The following is a 27,454-nucleotide window of genomic DNA, read 5'->3' on the forward strand; positions in this document are numbered from 1 at the left end:
CTTGAGATGCTGCTGTAAGTGTATAAATGTGTTCTGGTTTATTTGGGCAGCAGATTTGTTTTTCTTTATTAGCTTAAAAATAAATTGTGCAGCCTATACTATTTAAGCCACTAGCCAGGCTGCTTGCTCAACCGCTGGAGAGCCCTTCTTCAGTTCTGTATTGTTAATTGAAACTGTTTTAGCTGGTGTGCTTTGCCTTGCAGATTTTACTTTATTCTGTGGTGTCGTGTCTCCCCCTCCTCCTTCCCCCCCCAATGTATGTATTGCTGTGATTTTTGGTTGTTATTTTCTCTGCCATACAGGCATTCTTTGTGCTTGCTTAAATTGCCATGGGCGTTCCTGCCAAAGCTAATGCATTAATACCTGTTTCATGCTGATGTGTGTGCAAGTGTTATGTATTCTTCTTGAATTAACATAAAAGTTAATAATTGCCCAGCACATGATATGTCTAGTAAGTCCACTCACAGTGCTGAGCACAGTGAGTTTTCCTGATCTTCTACAGACCAACTTGCATCTAGATGTTTCTCATGGAGTAGGAACAAAATACCCTCTGTCTCCATTGCCAGAAATCACACATCCCCATTTGTTTTGGGAATATTATTTCCTCTTTAATCCTGTGTATTCTTCTGGTTTGTTTGCTTTGGTGTTACTCTCCTTTCCACCATGGAGATGGGGGAGCTCAGCTGCAGAAAGGCTGCTTAGTCTAAAGCTTCAAGGAGACGGCCTCCTGACATAGTCCATCGCTTTTCTCACCCGGGTGCGTTTCTGGAGAAACATCCTGGTGACATTTAAGCCCATAATTTTTTAGCTGCTTGATGAGCTGTTGCTTGGGGATGCTGCTTGGATCTCAGTGCTGGGAAGCAAAGGGTTTAATTTTTGGTTGGGGAGCCAGCTCTGGGTATGGACCCAAGGAGTATGGACCCTGGCAGGAATACTTCTCATGCATCTTTGCTTGTCAGTATTTCATGTCAAGGGACCGTTGTCTGGGCTCATGAGGAGGAAACACAGCCCCTGCAGCTCCACTGGGTGGGTTTGTTTTGTTTGGATACTCATGATGTGGATGACGGCTCTGAGAAGCATTAAATGCTTGCACAGGAGCTTTCAAACCGCATCCGCTGCTGGCTTTGGCTGGATCTGAAGTGGCAAATGAAATATGGGAGAGAGAGAAACTTTCACACCTTCTAGCCAGCCAACCTCAACTGAGCAGTTAGCTACACTGTTGGCTTTTCTGCACCTAAATATACCATAGGACTGGGTTAAAGGAACAACTTATACCACTTCAGTCTCCGTAGGACTTCAGGAAAAAAAATAACTGAAGCTCTCCATGCAGTTTCCCCACTTGCAAAATTGCATTAATGATGTTTGCATGCGTTCATAAAGTGTTTTGTGCTCCAAGAATAGAAGTGTTATGTCAGTGCTGTGCATTGTCATTATTTATTATCTCAGAGCTAATGGTGTGCAATACAAAGAGCGCGGCATGATTTCGGAAGCTGAAGGCATGCCACATTTCCTGATGACAATGTGAATGATTGCGGCTTTTTGAGGCACTGTGAGACGTGGAATTTGTCCTTTGCAGCGTGCCGATGAGGAATCCTTCATTGTTCCTCCGAGTGAGACTCACCAGGCGGTAGGTGTTTTGTGTTAGTCTGGAAGGACACTGGAGAAATTTGAGAAAATAACTGGTGTAAATTTGTGGTTTCAGCAATATTGAGAAGCTGTTGACATGTTGTTGGGAATAGCATTTCAGGGTGTAAATGCATGAGAAAGGCAGTAGGGAGATACTTGAGTTACGGAAGCATTTCAGTCTTGAAAGTCCTGCGTGACCTGTCATTTGCTGGAATAGCATTTTGAATCTAGAAGGAAACTGTGAATGGCTGAATTTTCATCCCCCCCCCCCCCCCTTCTCCCCCAGCTTTTCCTCAAAGCAGGTCGGCGCACGTATAGTGGAGCAACCACATGGCCTGTACCTTGGCTCCATCATCTTGTTGCATCTCACAAAGTGAGCAGTGCTAGGTTTGATCTGGTCCTTGAGCAGGAGACATCCAGGCATCTCCAAAGCATTGAGGTCTGAGGGAAACAGCCTCTTGTTGCCAGCAAAGGCATCAAGTTTTGGTTGACCTGGCCAGCAAAAGAGCCCAGGAGAAGACCTGTTTTTTTGGAGTCATTAAAGTTAAACATTATGCAAAATCCTTGTTGTGAGCCCAAGGATCTGGCCACTGTCTCATCCGGGTGCACTCCACTTAACCTAATTGCAGTTGCATTTTTAACTCAAAAATGCTTTAGATGAGCACAAACGGCTGTGTCCCATGCTTTGACGTAGATGCTTTTGACTTAGATTTAGAGACTTAATTTTGAAGTGAATACTTTTGTGAAGTTTTTTCATAAATACTTACATCCCTCCACTTCAGGGTCTTCACTGGCACCAGGCTGGTCCCAGCTCCTCTTACACTGTAAACTGGCTTTAGATCTTTCAAAAAAGAAAACATCCAACTATGTGTTAAAAAATGCAACCCCCCACCCTGTAATTTCAGATAATTAAATACATCCTTGCATATTTGTAGTCTGCATAATCAGTTGTTCAAACATGACAGTCTTATTAAGTATGGATTGTAAGTAGTCTCTAGAGTTTAAACCATTGCGTAGTTATTTAAAAAGAAAGAAAAAAGAACCTGTGGGCAACAGAAATGTCGTGTCATACATCCTGGCTGACCTGCTGTTGTCTATCAAGGTATGTTTGAGCTTTCAGATATTAGAACTTTTCAAAGGAAAACACATGGATCCCACCTCTTTTGTATTAATATTTCCTGAGTGCTTTTCCTTTCAAGTGTTTCTGTTTTCAGTGGTGCCTTTTTCAAATTAAAAAGGCTTCCCAAGCCTTTAAACACAGCATGTGTCCAAAGTGTGGAAAATTCTCTTTGAAGAGTCACAGTGTTTAAAAAAAAAAGAAGGGGGGAGGTAAAAAAGAGGGAGAGCAAATGCTGGCTGGTGTGGTGTGAAGGGCAGCTCGGTGCTTTCAAATAGAGCATTTCTGATTAGATATGGGCTTTGCTGTGCTGGTGTTACACATTATCCAGATAAAGATGAATATGCATGCAGGCATACTTTGAAATATTTGTGTGATCTATATTAATGTAAGTTGGTGTTAACAGGAATATTTGGATGCTCATACTGTTTGCATCTGAGGTAGGATATAAAATAGCTGAGGCTGGTTTCTCTGGAAGGTTTCATGTGAACATGGGGACACTTGACAACACTAACATCGCAGAGAAGGAGGGAAGAAGGGGAAAATAGTATCTACCAAATGCAGGTTTCTTTTCTGATATAACTGCACTTGCGTATCCCTTGGACACTGGTCTGCATGTTGTTGGTTTCAATGAAATGCAAAGTGATTTTGTGACAACATGTAAATGTCAGACTCTGCGCTGACCTGGCTGCTCTCTGCCCAGGCTCTCTGGTCCCACTGGCCACTTCCAGACAGTGACACTGCAGGATCGGGGCAGGTCTTGTGATTGCCAAGAACTTTTATTTTGAGATTTGTACAGGGTTACTGCAAGTGAACAAGGGATTAGGAAATACTTTGCATTACAACTTGCCAAAACTATGTGTCAGCCTGCGACTACCCTCTGCAAACAGTGCTGAAGTGCTCTGCGTGAGTTTGCAAGCTTTCATCACGGCTGTCCTGAGCATCCCGGGTTGTTGGTGGAGGAGCAGGTCTCAGCAGTGCTTGGATGTGGAGGGTCCCTGGTGTGCTGTGATCTCCCCGTAGTCCCTGAGCCGAAGGAGACGGGGACGCACAGGCCCTGCCTTGTTCCCCGAGTTCACGTGAAGCTTCAGGCTGCAGTGGTGAGGGAAGGGACTGGAGCGACAGCTCACAAATCCCTGCTGGCCTCTTTAATTGGCGAGGAGCTGTTATGTCCTTTTTAATCTGTGCAAAACTTTCCTGCAAACCAGCTTAGATAGTTATTTGTAGTCTGTCATTATCTGATTATCACAATGCTGATTGATGGGCAGGGAACGTGGTGAACATCTGACCCTTGAAGCCGCTGCAGAGCGCAGTGTATCGATAACCTGTGAAAAAGGCAGTTTTGTGTCTTTTAGGCTATCTTAGCCAGCAGTTAAGTATCTCTGTATTACTGAAACAGCTTTCAGGATGAAACTGGATACTTGTAGACTGTTCGCTTGGTTTACTCCTCTGTGCTTGTTATCCCCCTTTTTTCCCCTACCTTGTGTTGCTGGTGCTAAACGTAGAGCAAAACCTCTCTGGTGGGGTTTGAAGTTAGCAGGTATGGTGTTAAGTTACCGCTTGTCTATGGTAGCAAAGTTCAGGGCAGGAGCTGTGAAAATATTGGGAGAATAGAAGCAAGTCAAAAGTTTGGGGATGATATTTCTTGTAGCAGGCACCTAATTAGTAGGAAAAGAAAAAAAGAAAAACATTTTTGGCATGGCATGACATTATCTTTTATGAAGATCTTGGTGCATTTTAAGACATACTGTCTCTCATGTGCGCATGGCCCATGATACTGGCATTACAGGCACCTACATAGGAAAAGGGGAGACTGAGAAAAGATGTCTCATGCACTGGTTCACAACTGGGAAGATAATTCAGGGTTTGCCCAATCCCCTCCCTTTTCCGCATTGACATTTCTTTATTCTCCATCTGCTTAGCACTGGAATACAATCATAGTACATAAATTGTCCTTAAACCTCGCCAGATGTTTGATCAAAGGTGGAGAGATAGTACACAGGTTAAAGGCCAAAAAGAGACCTGCAGAAAGCAGATGGAAAGCTGAAGCGTCAGAGGTAACATCGTGTTGGATAACAAGTTTTGTAGCTGCGATGCACAGCTGGTAGCAGGAAGTACAGGGAGAAAAAATGGACTCCTTCACTGCTTGCCCTTTGAGACTTAGGATACCAAGACAGTATAGTCTGCTTTTGCTGGATTTCTCTCCCCCACCCCCCCACCCTGTTCAGATCTGAAAGTTAAATCATAGGAGTGGGGATGCGTTTACTCAAACATACCCAGCAGGTTTAGTTGGCTTCTGGGAATCCCTCTGAACGTGAACTTGAACTCTGAGGGATGGAGCTGCTGGCCTTGGAGGAGGTGAATAAAAGGCTCTACTTGCTGTATCTTAGCTAGTCTTTGCATTTTTTTTTGTCCTCTGAGGCTGTGCTTCTTTGTCTTCCCAGGCTGTTTCCTGGTGCTTAGAGAAAAAAAGGCCACGACCGTACTCTGAGAAGAGATTTGTGCTATAATGAGAATCCTTTGCTTTTATTAGCACTATTTGCATAGACTCAGAGCATGTGGAAGATAAGAGGCTTAAGCCGTTAAGTGTAGAGAAATGTAAGGTAATAATGAGGTTATGGAGGAAACCCTCGGCGGTTGCGCTGAGCCGGGGGCAGAGCCCTGAACCCCTCTGCTCAGCCACCCACAGCAATGCCAAATGTGGGGTGCAAAGCTGTGTGGACCCTGGGAATTTCCCCTGTCCTCTGAGATGTGCAGCACTGGATTTTGCCTGAAATGCTGCCTGTTATTCCGCCTCTTTGCTTCTGCCTTACTCCCACTGCATTTATAGCCTTTGCTCCTAATTTCTTCAGGTCTAGCATGGGGTTTATTGCCCGTCGGGCTTTGTAAGGCAGTGGGAGGACGCCCAAGTGCCTTCAGAGAGCAGGAGCAGGTGGAGGGGGTTTATGCTGCTTTCAGTCCCTCTCTGCCTGGTGCTTCAGCACGCTACAGGAGACTGCGCAGGTTGGATGTTGCTGGTATGAGATGGACAGATTTTCTGATAATGCCATTTATTTAAAGACTTGTTTAGATGCCCGACTGAGAGCCCTTCATGGGGACAGACTCCTCCTTGGAATATGCAATTTTCCAAAGCCAATATATGCCATATATTTTTTTAATATATATATATATGTCTCTATATTTTTATACGTATGATTGCCCCACTGGATGGACCACTCTGTAGATTAGTAGGAAATGTAGTTATTAGCTCTTGATAAGCAGCCACTTTGTCCCAGCTGTTTTTTAATTAAACATAGATGTGAAGTGCAGCTGTTCGTTCAAAGGACACTTTTTACTTCTCCGTAAAATGCACCATTTTCCAGTGTTAAGTCCTGTAGCTCAGTGCAAGAAGAAAATTCTTTCTAAGGTCCTATTTTCATTCCTATTTAATTTTGTAACAAATATTTCTTATTGCAGCTGAAGGTGAACTTAGTTTGGGAACTATTAGCAAAGGTGAGACGTGGTCTTCAGGAATGGGGAGAAGATTTATTTTATTTGCTTCAAAAATATTTTTAGATCTTGGTGCTTTCGTGCTTTTAAAAAAAAAAAAAAAAGAAAAGTGTAATTTTATATGTACAGCTGTGCCTTGATTTGAGGCTTTCCAAAAGCTTGAAGCCCCAGCAGTTGTACAAAAGTTGTTTTGAGGATCTTTGAGTAAATCGGAGATTGCTGTGAGAAAGTAGTGCGCTGCTGAAAATATTGGGAAAATTCAGGAGGGACAAAAATTCTCTGGTTGAAACCCAAGTATTATCCCGGTATGACTCTAAATGGCATAAGCTGCCTGAGTGGATGCTCTTATGGTAGTCTTCACTGATGGAAGACGACCAGTAGTGGTTTTGGAGAGGATTTTTATAGGCCACCAGTGATATTACAAGCAGTTGTTGATTTTGATTGTAAACTAGCGTGCCAAAACAGTAACTGTTCACTGCTTTGATTTAAAACAGTGGTGCCGTTTCTGATAAATCAATTGTGTTTGCATTACTGGTCATCTGGGTTTTTCCTTTCTTGCTCTTCCTTGTCACTCCCCAAATACTCTGTAGGGATGTTAGCAACACCCATGCTGGGATAGAAGTTAAAACAAGCTCTGCAATTGCTGAAGAAGTGTGAACAATCCCTGGTCATCTCAATTTTCTGCTTGTTGGTGCAACATTTCATGGTTTCTGGGAGCTGAGCGAGCTAATGTAGGGTTCCCAGTTGATGTACTCAGAATATCAAAGTGTTTCTGAGAAATTCCTCATTACAAAATTTAACACCTTTCCATTTTTGCAGTAAGCCCACCTGAATGGAGCACGTTTCTTTTAAGGTCCCTGTGGTCTGTGCGGAGGCCCCTGGGCTGCAAAGAAATGATAAGCACAAGAAGATAGGAACTTTAACTTTTTTACTGTAGCATCAAAACCAAAACACTTGCACTGTTCATTTTTACTGGGGTGCCTGACAGCCCTAAGCAAGCTCTTTAACTGGTATGACTTTGGAATGTGCTGCCTCCTTTAAAAGAAACCCTATGTAACCCAGGTGTGTTTTAGCTGTGTTTGGCTTTTAACTGTGCTGTGCCTGGATGGTTGTTACAGCTTTGGGGTAGAATCCGGCAGCAAAAATAGGGAGTATGATTTCAGAGTAATTGCAAGTGCATTTGTAAGTGATTCCCGGATTCCTGGTGGGAAATTTGTGAGCAGATGAGTGTGGTGCCTTAGCATGCATCCAGGAAAATGAGTCAGACTTAAGATGCAATAGTCTTGCCATGTCTGACTCTTGGTGCAAGTCCCACTGGTGAATGAAAATTTTACCGTATGTTTTGCTTTTGACTCAGGATTTTCCATATTAATTTCCTAGATGGTTCCAGGTCCCCCAGTGCTGTTTCCCGGTGGAGAATACAGGGTTGTTTGTAGCCTAGCAGGAGCTTGTTAAATAGGTTTTCCAGCATACCAAGGGAAGAGGAAGAGTTCCTGGTCAGAGAAATTTTCCTCTCCTCTATGGAGTGAGGGCGAGCTCAAGTGCAAAGGCTGGTGCAATCTGGCATATCCCACAGGTGTGCGTGAAGCAATTCTGCAGACAACAGGCTATCCAGGATGCCTTGTTTCACTCTTGTTGTTCGTTGCCACCGGGGCCCTGCCAGCTTTGCCTGGTCTCACTCCAGCTTTATTGGGTCAGCACTGATTCCCCCTGGAGCCTGGGCTGCTGAAGAAAAAGCCAACAGCTCATCCTCACTCTTGGACTACTGTGGAACTGGACATGTTCCTTTTTATTATTTATACATTTAGGTACAGCATGACCATTTGCAGGTCAACATCTCCCTGCACATGATGTGCATTGGGTCTGTCCCTAGGCAAGTGCAGTCCAAGCAGCAATTTCAGAAGCGTTGCTAGAATTAGTGCCCCACGGTAGCCTGCTCGGCCATCTCCAGGGACCAACGGGGTGTCCTCATCTGTGTTGAGGATACCAGCCACGCCACGCATGGCATGGACACTGATACCTCCATTGCCCGCGACTGTTGGTTCTTGTATTTCTGTGCAAAAGGAGGGCCAAGGAGTCCTTTGTGATTTGGTAGCGCATTATCCCCAGTTAACACCAGTGTAAGTGATGACACAGGATCAAGGAAGATGAAATCATGCCTTCAAATTCTTCCAGCTGGGACCCTAAGACTGGATAACAGGAACACCAAAGCTGCTTCAGGCAATGAGTCACCGATGGCTTAAAGGTGAAAATCCTAAGGTCTTATTCCTAATGTATCAAAACAGTATCTGTTCATTGCGGTTAGAAGCACTGAAGGCTTGTCCTGTACGCGTTGGACATCAACACACTCAACACTGACTTCGTTTTCTCTCTTTTGTGTACATCTTATGTGATAGGGGAAGCTGCAGTCTCAACCTGCAAAACTATTTTTGGAAGGAAGCTCAGTTCATTAAACCTGCAACTCAGTATTTTTTTAAGGGGAGAGGGAGACAGCGTGGTTTGTTACAGTTTATTTGACCTAGTTAAGGAAAATATCAAGTCGCCTCAGGCAAGTAATTAATTTGTACATACTTCCTCCCGCTCGCGGCGTGTTGTATGCAGCCAATATTTTCTGCAGGTGAAGATGATCGGCTTCACAGCTCGCAGGAAGTCTGCCCAGATTTGCAGCTGCCGTGCGGTATGTTAGGTAGATCCTACATCTGAAAGGAAAGGCAGCAGGTCTGCAAGAGAGCTCCAGATGGTATTTATTCGAGACCTCAGCAGTTGACTTGGGATGATATAAAGCTTTCCCTGTTGCTTTCTCTTTGGCAGAAGCACTGCCTTTCGGTGTTGTTTCCAGACTGACTGTCAGGGCTGGATTCAAGGGTATTTTTGTTGTTAGCTTGAGAGCCCTGTCTGCAAGGGAGGTGCCGAGCAAGCGCGTCTCCTTGCAAGCTCCTTCCATGTTGCTTGGCCCCAACTCACAGGGACCGGCAGCCCAGGGCAAAGATGGTGCTGCTGCTCTCGATTCCTGTCCCCACTGCTGGAACAGGTTATTATGGGCTCCAAGGTGACCCCAACCCCACCAGCTGGTTATTAGATATTAATCCATCCTATTCCAAACCCCACTGCCAGGTCATTTTGTCTTGTAATGCTTGTCCTGCTCCAAACTGTACATTTTTGCAGCTTAGCACTGCACCTTGGCGTGGTTTTTTAGAAAAGCATCAAACGTTGTGGGCACGGGGCCAAACCACAGTGGCAAGGAGGTGACAGTCTTGCATGAAGTAAAGCTAAACTCTCAGAATTAAAATAACTTGTTTTCAGGCTTGGAGTCAAAACCCTTGTGGAACCCGGTTGGGAGGGGGAGGCCAGTTTCTTATTACTTCAGCCTCTGCTACAGGAAACTCCTGGTTACCCAAACCAATGTTGTGCTACATGGCAATTCCACAGGTGTGTAAACCATCAGTTATCCAAGTATATTCAGCCACACTCCATATATTCACCCCATTCCATTTGCATAACGAGGGATGCTGGCAGGTAAAAAAAGTCCCTGAAAGTTGTTTTAAGCTGGAAATCTTGAACTGGCAGAAAGATGAATCTCAAACTCTTGTCTGGTTTGTGAGATAGCATTTAAAAGAAATAGAAATGGTATTTTGCTCATAGCTGTGGCAATCTGTTAAAAAGAAGATCTAATTTAATGAGTTGGCACTGCGGTCATTTGGAGAAGCTTGCTTTTTACAGAAAAATATAAATATCTTACGTAATATATAAAATTTCTAGCAGCAGTTGGCTCTTTAGCAGGAAGGTAGGTGCATGCCGGCATCAGGAAAAAAGTGGAAATAGGCCCAGATTTGGCAAAACACTTGCAGAGAATTTGCTGAAGGGCTGCGCTCTACAGAAGCGGGTTGTCTGAAACCACCCAGACTGGCAGGGCTTGGTGCAGCTGGCATCCGAGTAAATTCTGGAGGGGTGCACACAGATTTAGAAACTATTGACTGCTTGACTAAAAATGTAATAAATACACTGAAAAGTAAAGTCTGAAATAACTTCTGTGTCATGACTGTAAATGTTGCTCTCAGGTGTGTATACCTGCAAGCGTGTGCTGCGCTTGTCCAGAGGGCAAGAGTGCTGCAGTCCAGCACCAGGTCTGACCAAGCATTGCTGCAGGTCCCCGTTGACTGCCTCAGCCCCACACAGCCTCTGGGAAGGGCTGCTCCTTCTTTCAGAGGAAGGAATCATATGAAACTGAATCTTTCGTGACCTGACATAACATGAAAAGTTGTTTTGTGGTGGGTTTTGGTTTTTTTGTTGTTGTTTTGGGGTGGTTTTTTTGTTAGGTTTCCCTTGTTGGAGTACTAATGGTGGTTGAAAGGCTTTAAAAAACACAGGCAAAGCATGGGAATGGGGATAACACTGGTAAAGCATTGGGAAATGAATGTAGCAGACTCAAGAAAAAGAATAATTAGGTAACCACACTCCCTTCTGGAACCAGCATTCCTTGTGCACAAGTTCAAGTGCTTTGTCCCATTTCAAATTATCCAACTTGCAGAATTTCTACGTGACCTCTTTGGTGACTAGTCATCCAGGACCTGTTACTATCTATTTGAGAGAGAGAGAGAGAGGAAAAAATAGGAGAGATATATATCTCATATATATATATATGTGATATCTGCCATTTTTTTTTTGTTTTATTTTCCTTTCATAAAGCTGGAGGTGGAGGGACTATGAGTGTCTTCACTGTGAGTACTTGGGTGCTAAGCATCCCAGGTGCTAGACATGCTTGATCTAATATTCAGTTGGGAATAATCATGTTTGTTTTTCTTGTATTCCTACCTGGAACATTTCTCCTTTCTTTAGACCAGTGTGGATGGTTTTTCTTGTCTTCAGTATAAGGGCGTGATACTGGAGTTTCAGCTCTCTCCAACTTCTCCTCTAAGATAATGGGAGTGGGAGATATTCTTTATCCTCTTCCCCCCCCCCCCCCCAAGCAACTTGGCTTTTTTTTTTTCCCAGTGAAACAATCTGGTTGATAACTGCAGCATCATTTTTTTTAGTGGAGAATAAATCGGAATAAACACAGTTCTTCAATTTATGTGTTAATGAAAAAGAACCTAATGGACATGGGAGGACAAGTAATACTTGTTTTAATGTACCTTTTGATCATTTCAAGTGCCAATGCTGGGAAGCACGTGCCCATTTTTCTGGGCTTCTGTAATTTATTGTGTTTTGGGTAAAAGCATCCTTGCTGATGTGAATTGTTGAAAAAGAGAATGCATTTGAACGCAGCAGGAGGTATCACTAAAGAGAGGAGCGGGCAGATGTCCAGGGGATGGGAAGAGATGGGAGCGGGGTCACATTACTGAAAAACAGAGAGGAGAGGAGCGATGCGCCAACAGGAGCCAGGATCTTGAGCAAGAAAGCCCAGAGAGCAGAGCCCTGAGAAACTGCAGCGAAGTCCAGGTTTGAATGCAGACTGGTGAAATAAAGAGTTTTTCAAGCAAAGTGACCCCCAAACTGGGACTTTTCTTGGGGAGGTTCCTGTGCTCTGAACCCAGCCCTGCCGGCAGGAGGGAAATTCCCAGCCGCCTCGCTCCCCAGAAATGGAAATCGGAGCCTGCTGAGGCAAGCGTTGCTGTTGGAGGTCGTTTGGGCTCTTTTGGGAGATGATTATTTGCATTTAGTTCTATTAATTTCCTCTCTTAAAATATGCCCCGTGGGCCCCAGAATTGTTGTGGCTGTTCAGCCCTGGGTTTCGCTGAAGCCTTTTCAGTATTGGGAGGATGCTGGAGAATAAATTTCACTAGTTAGACATTATCGTATTCATGCCACTCAGATTTATGAATCAGTGCTTCTCACTTCAGCTTCTATTACCGGGGTTTTCTCTCCTCCCAACGCCCCCTTCCCAACATCTTTCAGTTGTTTCCAAACAGCTGGCTGGCTAGTGGCATCACCAATTGCTAGCATAGGATGAGAAAAAATAATAAATCAGAGCTACACAACTCATGAAAAGTATTTGAAAGCCATGAGGTTTTAAGCATAATAACAGTTAGAGATTTAGGGGTGATTACTTATTTGCTTGTTTAAGTGTTATCTCATGGGTTTTAAGGATTTAGGTTGCAAATTTTCTTCTGGCTGTTGCTGTTAAAGAAAAGCGAAACTCTCGCCGAGCTCCAGGAACTGGGCCTTTAAGGGAAATAATGTCAGGATATTCTGGGTAAAATGCTGAGTTCGCAACATTCAGATAAATCTCAAGCGAAGCAGTTTAGACATCTGAACGACAGCATCGTAATCTGATCTCTGCTGGTGGGATCACTTTTCTGTATGTCCTGTTTAGTGAGATCCTGCAGGATTTTACCCCTGGCTGAAGAGAATCAGCCTGGCAGGGAGGAATTACCGTGTTCAGCATCTTGCTCTGAACACCTGGCAGGGGAAGCCTCCATAATGGAAACACTAAAACATGTAGGTATACATATTTATACATACTCATATATGTCTGTATACATATTTATCCAAGTCTTTGCAGGGATGGGATACGCTATAATCATACACACTGGCGTAAAGCACTGTCTTCCAATTTATCCCAGTATGATGCTGTCTTTGTGCAGGACAGCACAGAGCGATGCACTCTGACCTGAGATTCCGCACGTGCAATGAGAAAGCCCGATGGCATGGTCCTCCATCAGAGAGGATGCCTCTTTGGGAGGACGGAGCTTTCAGCTCTGTCGTAAAGGGTTTGTAGAGGCTCAGCTCAGCTTGCAAAACGCCTTGGCCCTGGGGGGCATGTGAGTCCAGATCTGCTGGCTTGCTTGTTGGGGGGACGATGCCTGTAGGGCTGTGCCAAACCCACTCGTGATGGGTGCTGAAAATGTGTGTGGAGCACCGTGGTTTTATTTCGGTTGGTTTCAGTGACAGGTAAAGCTGTTGGGCTGCATTAAAATGAACTCGCAGTGAACTGCGTGCGTAGGCTTAGCTGAATTGCCCGTTTCATTCAAATTCTTACAGCTGAAAAGAAGCTTGCTGTGTTCAAGTGTCAAGAGGGGCCAGCGCTGAGCAATTCGTGTTGTAGCTCTGCCTTGGTGAGGGCAGGACCGTGAGTGAGGCTAAGATGTTAGAAAGTGGGGGGGAACTTTCCTGGTAAACCAATAAAATGAATATTTTCTTAGTTTCAGTTGCAGCAGAAAGCAGGGGTTTGGTGATTTTTTTTTTTAATTTTTTTGAAGATGAAAAGCACTTAAAAACCTGGGGATTGAATAAAAGAAAGTGTCTGCTCACGTGGGAATTACTGTGACCCCGTACAGATGGCACAGCTGAAAAGCATCCCAGCCACGTGCCTCGGGTTTGATTTACTCTGTCGGTGCTGACGACGGGTGACTAAGTGCCAGGGACCGGCGTTGTGGCAGTCGGCGGGACCTGAAAGGTTATTGGAGTCCGTGCTTGCACGGCGAGCATCGCGGTGAGTTCAGCCCTGCCTGCTGATCGGCGTGTGCCTGGGGAAGCATGTGCCAGCCTGACGCATCCTTCCTCCGCACTCCGCTCTCAGATGCTGTGCGGGGAGGGGAGGCAGGCGGGGAGAAAAAGCATGGCTCTGAGGCAGATTTGGTAAAATTTGCATCTCGCCTCTGTTGGTACGTGTCTTCAGGCCAGGAAACGTGTTTTCCTTGGAAGTCGTCTTGAACCACACGATCTGGTAGCACAGGGCTGGGCGCCCGGGGTGCAGACTCGGCTCCCGCCATGGAGCAGAATCGGTGCCCATAATGTGAGTTTGCTTCGTGCTGCTTAAGCATTTCATAGAGAGGCTTCGCAACCCATCTTTGAAGTACAGTAAGAAAATTTTAATTGGCCTAATTAGTGCAGGAAAATAAGGTATATAATAAGTAGGACTAATAGCCGAAAAATGGCTTTTAATTTTGAGTACTGCAATTCTTGTTCTTGCCTGAAATTACCCATGTGAATGCCTGATTTTTCAGCTGTCAAAACTTGGGCCATAATAAAGAATGAGGCCATCCAAAATCAGAAGTCATTTGTGAAAATACAAGCCTTAATCTCTGTGCTTAATCCCTTTGTGTAACACAGATATCGTTGCTCACCCACCCACCAGACTGCCACCGAAGGTCTTTTAATCCAGGGCGTTTTGAGAGCTGATTTGTGGCAACTACCCCACTTCAAACCCTTGAAAAGCAGAAATGCATGCGGCCTCCCTGTGAACCACTTCATCTCTAAGCCCCGCTTCTCGCTTTTGTACTGGTGATAACCCAGAGCAGCATCGGGGAAGCCTGAGGATTAACATTAATGCTTGTGTAGTGATTTGAAAACAAGAGCTCTGCTTTACAGAGGAGCAGTTGTCTCCTCTTGTAAAAGAAAAAAGGATTAACTCCTTTCCTGAAAACACATTAATTTAGCCAAAACAACATCAATTCACCTAAAACATGTCACGGGTGGTGTAATGAAGTGTGCAAGTGTATGATCTGCTGCTCCTTTTTTCAGTCAAGTGTTTCGGGGCTTCTGGAAGCAAAGGTCTTGCTGACAGCCCTTATGGACGTGGGGGTTCAGGCAGCATCTGGAATCAGAAACCACTAGAATATGGGTTTGCATTTAAAAATAATAATAATAAAAAAAAGTCAATTGGACTAGGTTTTCTAAGGACCACTAGTTGAATCCTGAGATGGCAACCTAGGGAAAAATATTTATATCCCTTACAAATCAACCACACTGTTCACTGGAAAATCTATACTAATTTTCTTTCTTTGACCTTGGGAAGACCTGGGATTTTGGAGAGAGGTTGGTTGACGTTTGTTAAGATCTAAGAAATATAGGAGCTCTCTACAAAGATCAGGTTTGCTCTTCTGTGGCATATTTAACTTTCCCAGGAAAATTACATCTAACATTTGCTTCCAGCGTCCTTCCCTGACCTCCCCCCTGCCACCACACTAAGTCAACAATACTTCTGCAGAATACTGTTGATATGTATAAACTCTTATCTCCTTGAAGTCTTTTTGTTTGTTTGTTTGTTTGTTTTCCTAGCACCATTATGCCTGTGCCTGGGCAGGAGAAAGCTTTGCCTTGGAGTGAAGGCTGGTTCTGTCCATGGGGTTTTTGCACCTCTAGGTCTCTCCTGGGTTTGCTGGTTGGTGCAGAGCACAGCAGTGTGTGAACACAAAACACTTTCTGTAATAAGGTCATTTAACATCCAAGGGAGGAGAACAGTTTTTAATCCTTACTAGATCTGGCTGGGCCGGATTCAGGCTGGCATTAACAAAGCCTTGAGGCATCCAGTTTCATCTGTAGTGCTAATTTAAAGGAAGAAGGGGAGATATGTCATGGCCAGAAAGAGTGCTGAATAGCTGTACGGTTGAGAAGTCCAATTCAGGAATTGCAAAATTAACTTCCAGTTTGCGGTTCATGCAATAGATCCCACATACATACATACATGGACATTATATATATTAAAAATATGTATTATATTTATAATATATTTATTATAGCATATTGTTATAGATAACATTATATTATATTATTACATGTATAATGTATTATACATAGATAAATATTTACGTATAGAATAGTCCATATATAGATATAATATATATATGGACACCTGAGGTGAGCCCTGGACTCCTGAGGTGAGCCCCTGACTCTGAGCAGAAACCAGGACTGGTGGTGAGATTCATGGTCCCAGGCAGCACCCTCAGTACGTGTTTATTTTGAACATCTCTTGTCATATTACGTATCTAAATGCTGTTTACAGTGGTGTCTTTGCACAGTCTCGCAGTTCCTTGTTTTCAGATTGGGTGCATTACGGTAAGGGCAACGATTCATGGTTGTGGCCAAAAAAAAGTGTGCTGAATGGCACCCAAGTCATAGCAGAAGGCATGAAATCAGACCCCATCTTGGCTTTAAAACAAACAAAAAGCAGTGTTGCAGTGCAAAAAGAAAGATGTTTGCAGGGCCCAGCTCCTGTCCAGATGGTGCACCGCAGGGTCAGTCCCTCCCCATGAGGAGCAGTGATTTAAATCAGTGTGTAGCAGGCAGTAACTGTAGAAATAAAGTGATTTTAATTTCTGGAATCATTACCATTATGTCATATCAATTCTGTATAGAACAATCAGCATTTGAATCTGATGGGACATTTTGCAGTTGCTATTGGTAACGTTCACTGTTCCTTCTAAAAACACCGAGTCTGGGGGAAGGATGTTAGTGCCGAAAGCTGAGTGGTTAGCACAAAATTTGTGTTTATTTTCCCGGATGTATTTTATTTTGGGGGTCATTTAAGGATAATAACAGACAGTGATTGATCAGGGGCAAAGTGGCTCCATCTGGCTCAGGAATCTGTGTGTTTTGCTCTGCCTTCCCAGGCAGTTTTCCTGGTTGCTGTTAAGGAGCTCAATTCTGTCCTTAAAATAGAATATTGTATTTGTGAAAATGGCTTAAAATCCCCAGTGGTTTCAGCATAGATACATGTTAGTGATACAGTAACATTGTTAATTGCAAACTTCTCCTCTTAACAGCCTTTTATGCATGCGTTATGTTTTTTATGAATCCTTAAAAGACTTTTCTAACGTCTTATGGCATAAATGACTCATCTCACCTGACATGAATAGTGAGAAAATCGGAGCCTGCTTTTTTCTGCCTCCTTTTCTTCTGATTTCAGAATGCATAATTTCTCTGCTGTGGTTAAAGCCAAAGCCTCAGCATCCTTTCAATTACTTCATAAGAATAAGAAAAAAAAAAAAACAGTGTCAGGTGGGGAAGAGTAGGGTGAAGAAGGGCAACACAGTGGGGTCCTTTTAGTTTTTTAGAGGCTGCTTGAGGATTTTTAAGCTCAGGTTTTGGGGCATGTTGTGTTTAGCATTAATGCATTTTTTTCCTCCAAAACTCTGAGCGTAAGGTCCCTTGCTTGGCCTGCACTTCTCAATCTGCTCCTGTGTTTTTCCCTCTCCTGAAACCCAAGCTGCTGTCAGTACAAAATGTGTCCTTTTTTTTTTTTTCTCCTTCTCCTGCTTTACCTTATGTCTTTTTATTTGTGTTTCAGTGGCCTGTCAAAACAGGAGAGCACTGAAATAAAAGTATAAAATCTTTAAATTAATCACTATACATCAGACATTCCTCATGAGCCTTTTGCATCAGTGCAATGATCTCACCTCCACCGCATGTGACAGCAGCACCTTCCCCATGAGTGACACTGCCAGCGTTAAACCATCAGTTGCCCAAATAACGCCGGGGAATCAGCAAATTTCAAGTTTCTTTGCCTTCCTCTCATAAGTGCCTCAAAATTACTCCCAGCCTTTCAAAATGTTGCCCTTTGCTGACACAGGCTGATTTAGAGAGAAATGTTATTTGGAATATTCATAGCAAGTGTGTCGCTAATTAGTGCTTTACAGAACTGCCATTGGGGTCCACGCGTGCTATTTTCTGGACTGGGGTGCATGCTGTGAGATTGGGAGGGGATGCAGCTCCTCTGGTCAGGCACTGCTGGGCTTTGTCCTCTGTGCAGCAAAAGTGCAAGTTTAACTGGGAGAAGCAGGAAAGTCTTATAAGTCACCTTGCTCCGCTTTCCTCCCAGGCTGCAGTTGTTGCAGGGATGCAGTGACTTTATGCAATGCATTTCTGGAGCACAGTGCAGTCATCTTCTTAGCTTTCATGCTCTTCCACAAGCACAGGGCTTGGAAACCCCCCTTGGCATCTGCAGGTCCAAGGAAGAAAATGTCCTGTGAAGGTACTGATGCTGATGTGCTCCCAGAAAGTCTTTACTTTTATGGATGCTGATACATGTAATCATAGAATTGGAGAATGGTTTGTGTTGGAAGGGACCTTTAAAGATCATTCAGTTCAACCCCTCTGCCACAGGCAGGGACATCTTTCACTAGATCAGGTTGCTTAAAGCCATGTAATCATACCTGTAAGCAAGTCTTGCAAAGGTCTTTGATGCCTGTGATGAGTCTGACAGTCCTCTGTTGTGGATGATGCTGGAGCTGAGCCTCAAACCCTCAAAGGCAGGAGAGGGATGGGATTTAGCAAGAAGGATCTCTGCATAGGAAGGATTATCATTTTGGCTATTTGCAAATCTGTCAGTGATTAAGAATGTTACTAATGGCAAGTTATTTATAAACGTTTAAAGCATTGGGACTGTTTGCATTACGGCACACTCTCCTTTATTCCCGCTGCTCTTGGATATGCCAAACTGAATTTATCCTGGCAGGGGTGTCAATGCCTTTTCTTTAATAATACTGCTCTACCTGCTAATACATTTTTCCATGGAAACATGCCAAATGCTGTGCTGTTCTGACCCCCACGTTTGCCCCTTTGATTTCCACCTATTTATGTGAAGTGTGTCCTTTGAGTTTATTAGTAAAGCTGCAATGAGAAGTATCGGCATCTCAAACAGCAGCAACACCGGGTCCAAGTTAAAGGTTTTGAGGCAGAAAGTGTGTTACCATCTGTTCTCTAGATGGAAACAGAGCTGTAAGGAGGAGGACGGTGGCCTCTTGTCGTGGTTTAATCCCAGCCGGCAACGAAGCCCCACACAGCCACTTGCTCACTCCTCCCCGGTGGGGTGGGGGAGAATCAGAAGGGTAAAGGTGAGAAAACTCTTGGGTTGAGATAAAGACAGTTTAATAGGTAAAGCAAAAGCCGCGCACACAAGCAAAGCAAAACAAGGAATTCATTCACCACTTCCCATGGGCAGGCAGCTGCTCAGCCATCTCCAGGACAGCAGGGCTCCAGCACGTGGAATGGTGACTTGGGAAGACAAATGCCATCACTCCGAACATCCCCCCCTTCGTCCTTCTTCCCCCAGCTTTCTATGCTGAGCATAATGTCCTATGGTCTGGAATATCCCTTGGGTCAGTTGGGGTCAGCTGTCCCGGCCGTGTCCCCTCCCAACTTCTTCTGCCCCCCCAGCCTCCTCGCTGGTGGGTGCTGTGAGGGGCAGAAAAGCCCTTGGCTCTGTGTAAGCACTGCTCAGCAGTAACAAAAAAATCTCTGAATTACCAACACTGTTTCCAGCACAAATCCAAAGCATAGCCTCATACTAGCTACCATGAAGAAAATTAACTCTATCCCAGCCAAAACCAGCACACCTCTGTAGGGTCGAATGAGCATTGAGGCTTTTGGAAAATGAATTTGCAACTGCTGAGCTTGGAGTCTAAGTGTCAGACATGGTCTGTGCTGTGCAAATACGCACATCTGCACTCCCTGCTTGTAGGGAAGGACTCTCACCCTCTCGTGTTTCTCATTTCGGTCTCATGAGTGAACAGAAATGATAGTGATCTTAATAGTAGAGTTGCATCTCTTCATCTCAGAGCAGGACTGATGTGCTTCAGTTGCCCTGGCATCACCTTTGCATTGGCAAAATGCAGTTATTTTGCCATCAAGTGCTTAACTGGGATTCCTCCTGATATTGAGCCACATGCAGCTTTTCAACTCCAACATTTAAGATTTGAAAATACCAGTTTATTTCAGGTAAGATGAAGGCACTCACAGAAATCCTTCCCTCTTCTTGTTTAGTCAGGTGTTCCCAGGTCAAATGTGTAGCAAATTGTTGGTTTCTGTGATGACTTTCACCAACTTGATTGCAAATACAATCCTCAATTAAATGATTTTGCAGTAGTAAATAATGGAGAGGGAAAACAAGCAAGACATTTGCTGACCCCTGGAATGGATGCAGTCTCATTTCCAACAGACTTGTGTCTTGAGGTCTATTGGCTTTCTAACTAAATTAAAAAAGGCTTCAGAGTGAGCTACTTATTAGGCATCAGAGACTCTACATTGGACAGAGCTATTACAAATGCTTCAACGTTGCAGGACAAGCTTTGACTAGCTTTCCACGCCTATTAGACATCAGAGAATCTACATGGGAGGGGACGCTTCACTGAGGAGTGTATTCTCTAGTGTCTAATAATTGCAAATAAAGCTTTTTGGCAGGTCAGGGCATGCAAAATGTTGTTCTCGTCTTGAATTAGCGGTCTAATAATAAATTCATGCTGCCATTTAGTGGGGACCCAGGTAGGATCACTCTTTTCTGCCTCTTGTTCTGTTTCCGTGAAGTTTGTAGGAAAGTAATAATTTAGGCTGCTGTCTCCTGCTGATGTGGTAGTAATGAACTCGGTGATTCAGAAGTTAAGGGGGATATATGGGTAGGAAGATGCATATGTACACAGCAATCATACAGTCCCATAAGCCCTATATGTGAGCTTTAGGAGAAAAATCAGAAATCTAAGCACAACTGAGCAGTGGAAGGAGCCTTTCAGATGAGACTTTAAATCAAGCCATGAAAACACTGAAGCACAAGAAGGCTCTTTGAGGCTGGGAGAGACATGGAGTGGAAAATCCATGCTGTGGGCTTTTTTTGCAGTAAGGAATACAGGAGGGAGCAGAGCATTGCACGGAGCTGGGAGATTGTCAGGAGCATCTCTTGGCTCAAGGAGTGGTGCAGGATATGGTGGGGAGGTGAGCAGAGCAGTGCAGGGCACAGGCGTAGGAGACTGGGCTTCATCCCCTCCACTTTTCACAGAATCACTTCTTGCAAGCCAAGAGCAGAATAATTTATGCAAAATTTGGGAACTTTTGACAGAGATGCATAGCACTTGTTTGCACTGTTTTACAAAATATTTTATGGTTAGAAGCTATGGAAGAGCTTAAATTAAAATAATTGAAGTTACCTGTAGGGAGTAAGTCATGGCAGAGTAAGGAATGTAGACCTGTCCGTTAAACATTTACAGAAAAGCCAAGAGGAATGACTATTAAAGATGCAAATATTGAAATGTCCTTTATCCTCTCACTTCGGGGGCTGTCTGTTCTGGGGTTATGGGGTGAACATACGTGGAGGAGGGATGAGCAGAGGGGTGAGAGCTCTGCATTCATCTGCTGTTGATTTTTTAACATGGACAGTAATGAGGGAAGATGTTAGCGGGGTATTTATCTGCCTTAGTTTTTCTAATTAACTCCTGGCTAATGAGAGGAGAACATTTTTTGTTTCTCGCTCTTCGGGTGGATGTTAGTGTAAGCTGGAGGTCCTGGCTGCTAGAAGGGAGGAATCAAGAGCCTGGTGGTTGTGATCCCATCGCAACTGCAGTGCTAGCCTGGAGGATTAGGCTGGCTTTTGGGAGAACTGGAGCAAAGCCAAGGAAAACTGCACATTGCCTTAAAACAGGCAGCAGGCTCAGAAAAGCCTCACAGAGTTTGTGTCTCTTGAAAGCACGTGGTGTCACTGAAGTTGTGGGCAACTTGAGACATGGAGTCAAGAGCGTTATTTCAGAGCTGGTAAAACATTATACAGCCCACATTTGACACTCAGTAAAACACCCTCAGCATTTAATGGGGAAAAAAAAAGTATTGATTTGCAATAATTTGTTTTTCTCATGTTTGACTTCACTGAAATGATCAACTTCTGTGAAATTTCTTTAAGTTCTGAGTATGGTCATGGGTTTGCTGTATTTTAAATCAAGTGACCCTAATAAACTTTTGCTACTTACTCAAAATACTGTATACACCTTGGGCTGGAGAAAAGTTGATTGACTGGTGTCCTGGAGGGTGGGTGGAGAGTTGTAGAGGACTGCTGCGTCTAGTGTGAGTAGAAAGGTTCCTCTTTGTCCGTTGGATGCTGGAGGAGCCACCCACGGAAGGTCCTTCTTGTTTGTGACCAAGACTCTCTACCACCCTCCTGCTGAGCAGGGGCTCAGGAGAGGTGGTTGTAGGTTTTGGGTTAGTTCTGTGTATTTTCGCCAAACAGGGGCTGATGCTCAAAGAGAGTTGATGTGTGTTGCACAAGCACAGAGGCTCAAGAACCACACTGATTCTTTGATTAAACTACTTTTCATATTTTATCATATAACTACCTGAATGGGACCACAGGAAAAAGCTGAAATTGCTACAAAGACAAGTGTTTTGTTTTATAACTTTTATAACTTTATTTTATAACTTTCTCTTGTTAAGAACTTTAATGTGTCCATTTGCAGTTGTAAATTAACCATTTATTAATTCACTCAGGAGAGTCTGAGCATCTGATGCAATTAGCTGTGCCAAGGTGCTGCTGTCTTTCAGAAGAGTTGCCAGTCTAGGACGTAAGGTCGGTGAGCCTGTGAGAGTGCCAGGCTTTATCAGGCAAAATTAGCAACTTGTTCTCACAGCCTGGACAGTACAAACCTTTTTTTTTTTCTTTTCTTTCTTTTTTTTTTAATTTTAAATACAGGTCTGACTCTAATTAAAGAAGTGCATCCTTGCATGCTGGAGAATGAGCAATTGTTGTGGGATGGGGTTTTGGATTAGCACAGACTCCACAACGTCACAATGAGTGGGTTTTGCTGGGGCAGAGAGTAGTCAAGCAGAATACGCAAAGGGGCAGGATGGGTCCTACAAAGAAAGCTGTGTGGAGCCCCAGGGGAGCCCAAAATACTGCATCCTCCTGGGGCTTGGGACAGCTCAGCTGCAGGGAGTCTTGCAGAAAAGCAGCAGCCACCTGATGGGTTTACTGACTGGGAATGACTAAGTTTTATGAAAAACTCTGTTGTAATGCACCTCCAAAGGTATGTTTTGCATCAGCATAGCAGATATGAGGAGTGAGGATTTCTGTCTTACCGTAGCTGTGATGCTGAGCATGCCCGTCAGCTCTGTGCCTTGTTTTCCACATTGATCAAAAGGCTATGACAGCACTAATGTAGGGAGGCAAACCTCCTCCAGTTGACTGCAGTCTGTCCCACAGGCATTGCCATTTGTCCCTTGCCCATTGGCCTGGAAGCCGAATCCCTTGTCTTACTGCTGTGTCTTCTGGGGGGGGGATGACTAACACACCCCCATGTATGCGAGCGAGGTGAAGCACTGGAGAAAAGCACCAAAAAACCCAGCTCTGCGGGAGTGCCTGGTACCCATCCTGCATTAGCCTGGTCTCTGCCAGCAGCCGTGTGTGCCAGGCACTTTGCCATCCCGTGTCGGCAGCGCAGAATGTACCTGACTGCAGCCGTGCAGGCAGGATGCTCTTGGAAAAGATACCTGGGCATGACCCCATGGGCAGGGCCTGATCCTGCAAAGCTGTGTCAGATCCATTGACTGTGGCTGCGTGGCTCTTACACTGCCATCCTTCTTCTGCCTTGCCTTGTGGTTATTTTGGTTTGTCTCATTTCTTTCACAGTTTTTGAATTTCTTTCCACCTTTCCTGGGGACAGCAAATTGAATCCTGAGCTCCAAAGGCTCTGGAAGATGTAGGCTCCAGGAAGGTTCAAGTTTTCTCCCCCTGCTACTCAAATAGATTAAAATAAAGGGCAGGAAAGGGTGAATTAGGTCTGTAGGGGTTCAGTGTTCAAAACTGACAGTTTTGACTGTCTGAAGACTTTTACATTGAAGAAAGTTACTCCTGATTTTCCAGTTTATCCTGGCTGTGGACCTAAAGTCATGCTCAGTTTTCCCACTATTCTGTTCATCCTCTCACGTTGTTAAAGCTGGCCCAGGGCAGCCTGGCGTTCCCGCACGTGAAATCAGATCTGTACGTATTCCCTCCCAGCAAGGGACAGGACCGAGGTGTCTGATGTCCCAGGACAGTCCATCCGTCCTTTTCATCCAGCGTTTTCAGCTTTCTGATCGCTGTCCCTGGCCCATTCCCCCGGCCAGGGCTGTCCTGTGCTGCGGGATGCAGCTCAGCAGCTGGGATGATTCACCAGCTGGAACAGTCCTCACTGAGGAGGGTGAGAGATTTAAAGGCTGTTTAAAGATTTGTTTCCTACTATGTTTATCCAAAAGAACAAACCATTGCTAGGCTGCAAAACAGGCTCAGGAAAGCTCAGATGCTGTATTTTCAGCCCAAACTGGAGGGGAAGCCATCTCATCCCCTGCTCCAGTGGGCCCAGCCCTGGCTTCTATGAGTGACCACAAGCTGTCGTCTTCTGGGGGCTGGTGGCCGGCTGGTGGGAAAGGTGCCTGTGGTTGTTCCCTTCCAACGGGGACTGCCCACGACCATCGCTCCATGATTTCCGTGCAGGCAGAGATGCATGGATTGAGCGGCACTCCAGAAAAAAACAGACTCCTCTTTGTGTCCCAGCATCTTGGGCTGTGTGTTGCGTGTTGGAGATTGGGGAACATGGGGAAACCTTTTTTGTTTTCCATCCTGTGCATCGGCAGGCTGCTGGGCTGCTTTCGTGGGTGTTGCTTTTGCCCTGGGTTATTGGAGGGGAGTTTCCTGCTTAGGGCTCATCCACGTTTTCCACCTGTGCCTCATTCCTTGCATAAGCAACGAATGGATTCGTGAAGTGAGCTATGTTAATTCATAGTGTTCGGAATAGAACTGGCCCCTTTTATAGCCAAAGTCTCTTTCTTTAGCTACCACCGACAGTTTCCAAACCTCCTGGTGCTGGCGAGTGCTGTCGCTGTGCCTGAGCTTGGCAGCAGGCAGGTCCTGCGCGGCAGCCCTCACCTGCGACCTCCCGCTCCCTTCCCTGGTCCGGCTCCAACCATCGGTCCCCTCCTTTAAAAGCAAATTGTGCATCTATTTTCTCCTTTTCCATTGAAGCGCTTGACAATTATTACTACTGTCCTTCCTTTATTGTTTTTGTTTACCCATCTGTCTGTCATTTTTGTAGAAGCTGTGCTGGTTTTAATTAATGAAAAATTGTTGTTGTATTTGCTGTTCAGCGCTCTATTTCGCTGGAAACGGGGGGTTTATTCTTCTGTTAGTGAGCTGTTTTGAGCTAGCCTTTTCCAGCACAAAACCCACCCAGTTTAAAGTAGTAGTTTTGGGGGGTTAAGTGTGAGCACTTGCACTCAGCCTAGGCAATACATTTATTTATTTTTTATTTTGCTCTTGGCTGTATGGCTGTTCAACTGCTTGAGAGTGAGAAACTCTTCGTGGGTTTGCACTGAACCAGCAGCAAGTCCTGTGTTTTGGGGCCTTTAGATTTTGCCTAGAGAGCTGCTTGCGCTAGCTGGATGCTCTGCAAGACCTGCCGTCCGCACGGTTGGAGCGCAGGACCCCACGGTTGGACCCCCATACCAGGTACCTTCGCTGTGCCGTGGCTCTGACCCTGCCGGCCCTTGCGTGTGCTCGGAGCTGTGTTAGTGCCTGGGGAAGACGCTGCCTGGAAATCATCTTAAAAGTAGATGTAGTCACCAGTGCTGGGGTTTCATCCTGCCTGAAGCTCCTTGTCCTACACCCAGTTTCGTTCCCCAGCTGGAGGATGAAGACTTTGAATCGAAGGTTCGATGCTTTTTACCAGGTGCCTCTGCAGCAGTGGATGCTGCCACTGTGCCAGTGCATGGCAGGGCTGATGTTTAATTAATACCTGCAGGTACAGAGGCACCTGGCTGCAGCTACAGGGTGCCCAGACCCCTGGTACTGTGGGTGCCCACTTGCTCTACTGTAAAACCCCAAGCTGAAGGTGCTCAGTGCTTGGCTGGATCAGTCCCAGGCTGTGAACCGGATCTGTAGCAGAAGTGGCAATTGGCCTCAGATTTTTCTGCTCTTGTCCAGCGTCTGACTCATTAATTTCCGCACTTACTGGAAACATAGCTTATTATTGCAACATTTAATAAAATCATAAGACAAAACAAAATATTGACAAGAAAACTGTTTCAATACTAAAGCAAAAATTGTATTGTGCTGTTAGTGATTAGGTTGGCTGCACCGTGCTGCATCTTCACTTAAATGCTTGCTATATCTTTCTGTATCATGATTTTTTTTACATTGTCCCTTATCTCTCTTTGACTTGGCTCCTGCATGGAGCTAGGCATTCTCTTGTCTTGTACTTTCCTTGGAGCATCCTTTAATAATGACATGTCTAATATATTTTTAAAAAGAGGACAGGAGCAGCATCTTTCAGCATGTTCAGAGAGGTGAGGCTGAACACTGTGCTTCCACAGAACTGTGAAAGCCAGTTGCTGATGAGGGCTCTGAGAAATGTACTGCTAGATGTTAATTATCCTGATCATTACTGGTCTTCATTTTTATATTCAAGTCAGATTTCTGTACTAGCAACAGCAGACTTGGCAGTGGTTTGTTTTTTCAAGTAGAGGTAATTGTATTTAGTGCTAAGTCTCCTGCAGCCTTTCTGTTTGCCTACCTAATTTAATCTGCTTGTCTTTATCCATCTAAGGGGGCATTAACAGATTGCGACTCAGGAGCCATGGTGAGTTTCAAACTCCCACCGAACCCGATGTGGACCCCGAGCCCCTGGCCCGTTAGTGGCATTGCTCATAGCAGCAATGGTCCAAACTTCTGCTGTGGCACCTGGGCACGGGATGGGCACACGATGGAGCATCAGCTAAGCTGAGATGCTGCAGGGCCAACAGCCACTGCCTGCAAGGAAAGGTGTGGATCTTCAAAGTAGTAGACCAGATCCAAAACCAGATGGAGATACCCGGTCAGGATTTGGGCAGATTCATGAATCAAGGATGAAAACCATGACCACTCTTGGTTGCAAGAAACACATAAACTAAAGGAAAGAAACTCCGGGCTGTAGTTCTGCAGTAATTCCCAGTGGATCCATATGCAAGGGCCAGCAGGATGGCTGTGATGTGGGTCCACCAGGTTTGGCACCTGGCTGGTGCACAGCTGTGGGTGAGCTAACTTTGCACTGATAGAGAGGGGATAGACAAGAGGAGAATCGATGTACTAGTCGCTGAAACAAAATCACCCAAACCTTTAAGCAACTTTGAGCCAGGAGAGTGAGCTCAGGTTGGATCAGTGCTGTCCATCAAGATGCAGTTTCAGTGTGATACCTGGGCCCTCATGATCAATTTGCTGCATGGATAGTGGGTTTTTTTCCCCAGCAGAATTGGCTCAAGTTGGAGAGAGATCTCAAGCAGAGGTGTTTTTTACTTGTTGTTTCTTTGTGCATCAGTTCACCCATCTGTGTCAGAGCGTGACCCAGTGATAGCTGCCAGGGGAATGCTTTTCGGAGTATTTGTGGTGGGGGTAGTTTTGTGGCAGAGGTAGCAGGAATTTTTTAAGCCCATATTACCTTTCTTCATCTCTATAGTATGAAACTGCATCCTGAGCGTTAGATTTTGGCAGCCCTCGATATCGCTGTTGATATTCCTCCTAACGTCGCCAGTTCATTGGATGCTGGCCTGTCCAATGGCATTTAAATGGTACTGGCTTCGGTGCCATCCATCCCAAGTGATGCTGGCTCAGGAGAGCTGATTAAGACCCCATTTTGGAGTACCTGAATGATTAAATGCTACTCAATTTGAGGGGGGAAAAAATGCCAAATCAGAGCCTTGTTTTTATTGAAAGTTCAGTGATCTGCTTCTGTTTCAAGCTTC

This window comes from Haliaeetus leucocephalus, unplaced genomic scaffold (assembly GCF_000737465.1).
Source record: "Haliaeetus leucocephalus isolate CR32 unplaced genomic scaffold, Haliaeetus_leucocephalus-4.0 Scaffold517, whole genome shotgun sequence".
Classification (NCBI taxonomy): domain Eukaryota; kingdom Metazoa; phylum Chordata; class Aves; order Accipitriformes; family Accipitridae; genus Haliaeetus; species Haliaeetus leucocephalus.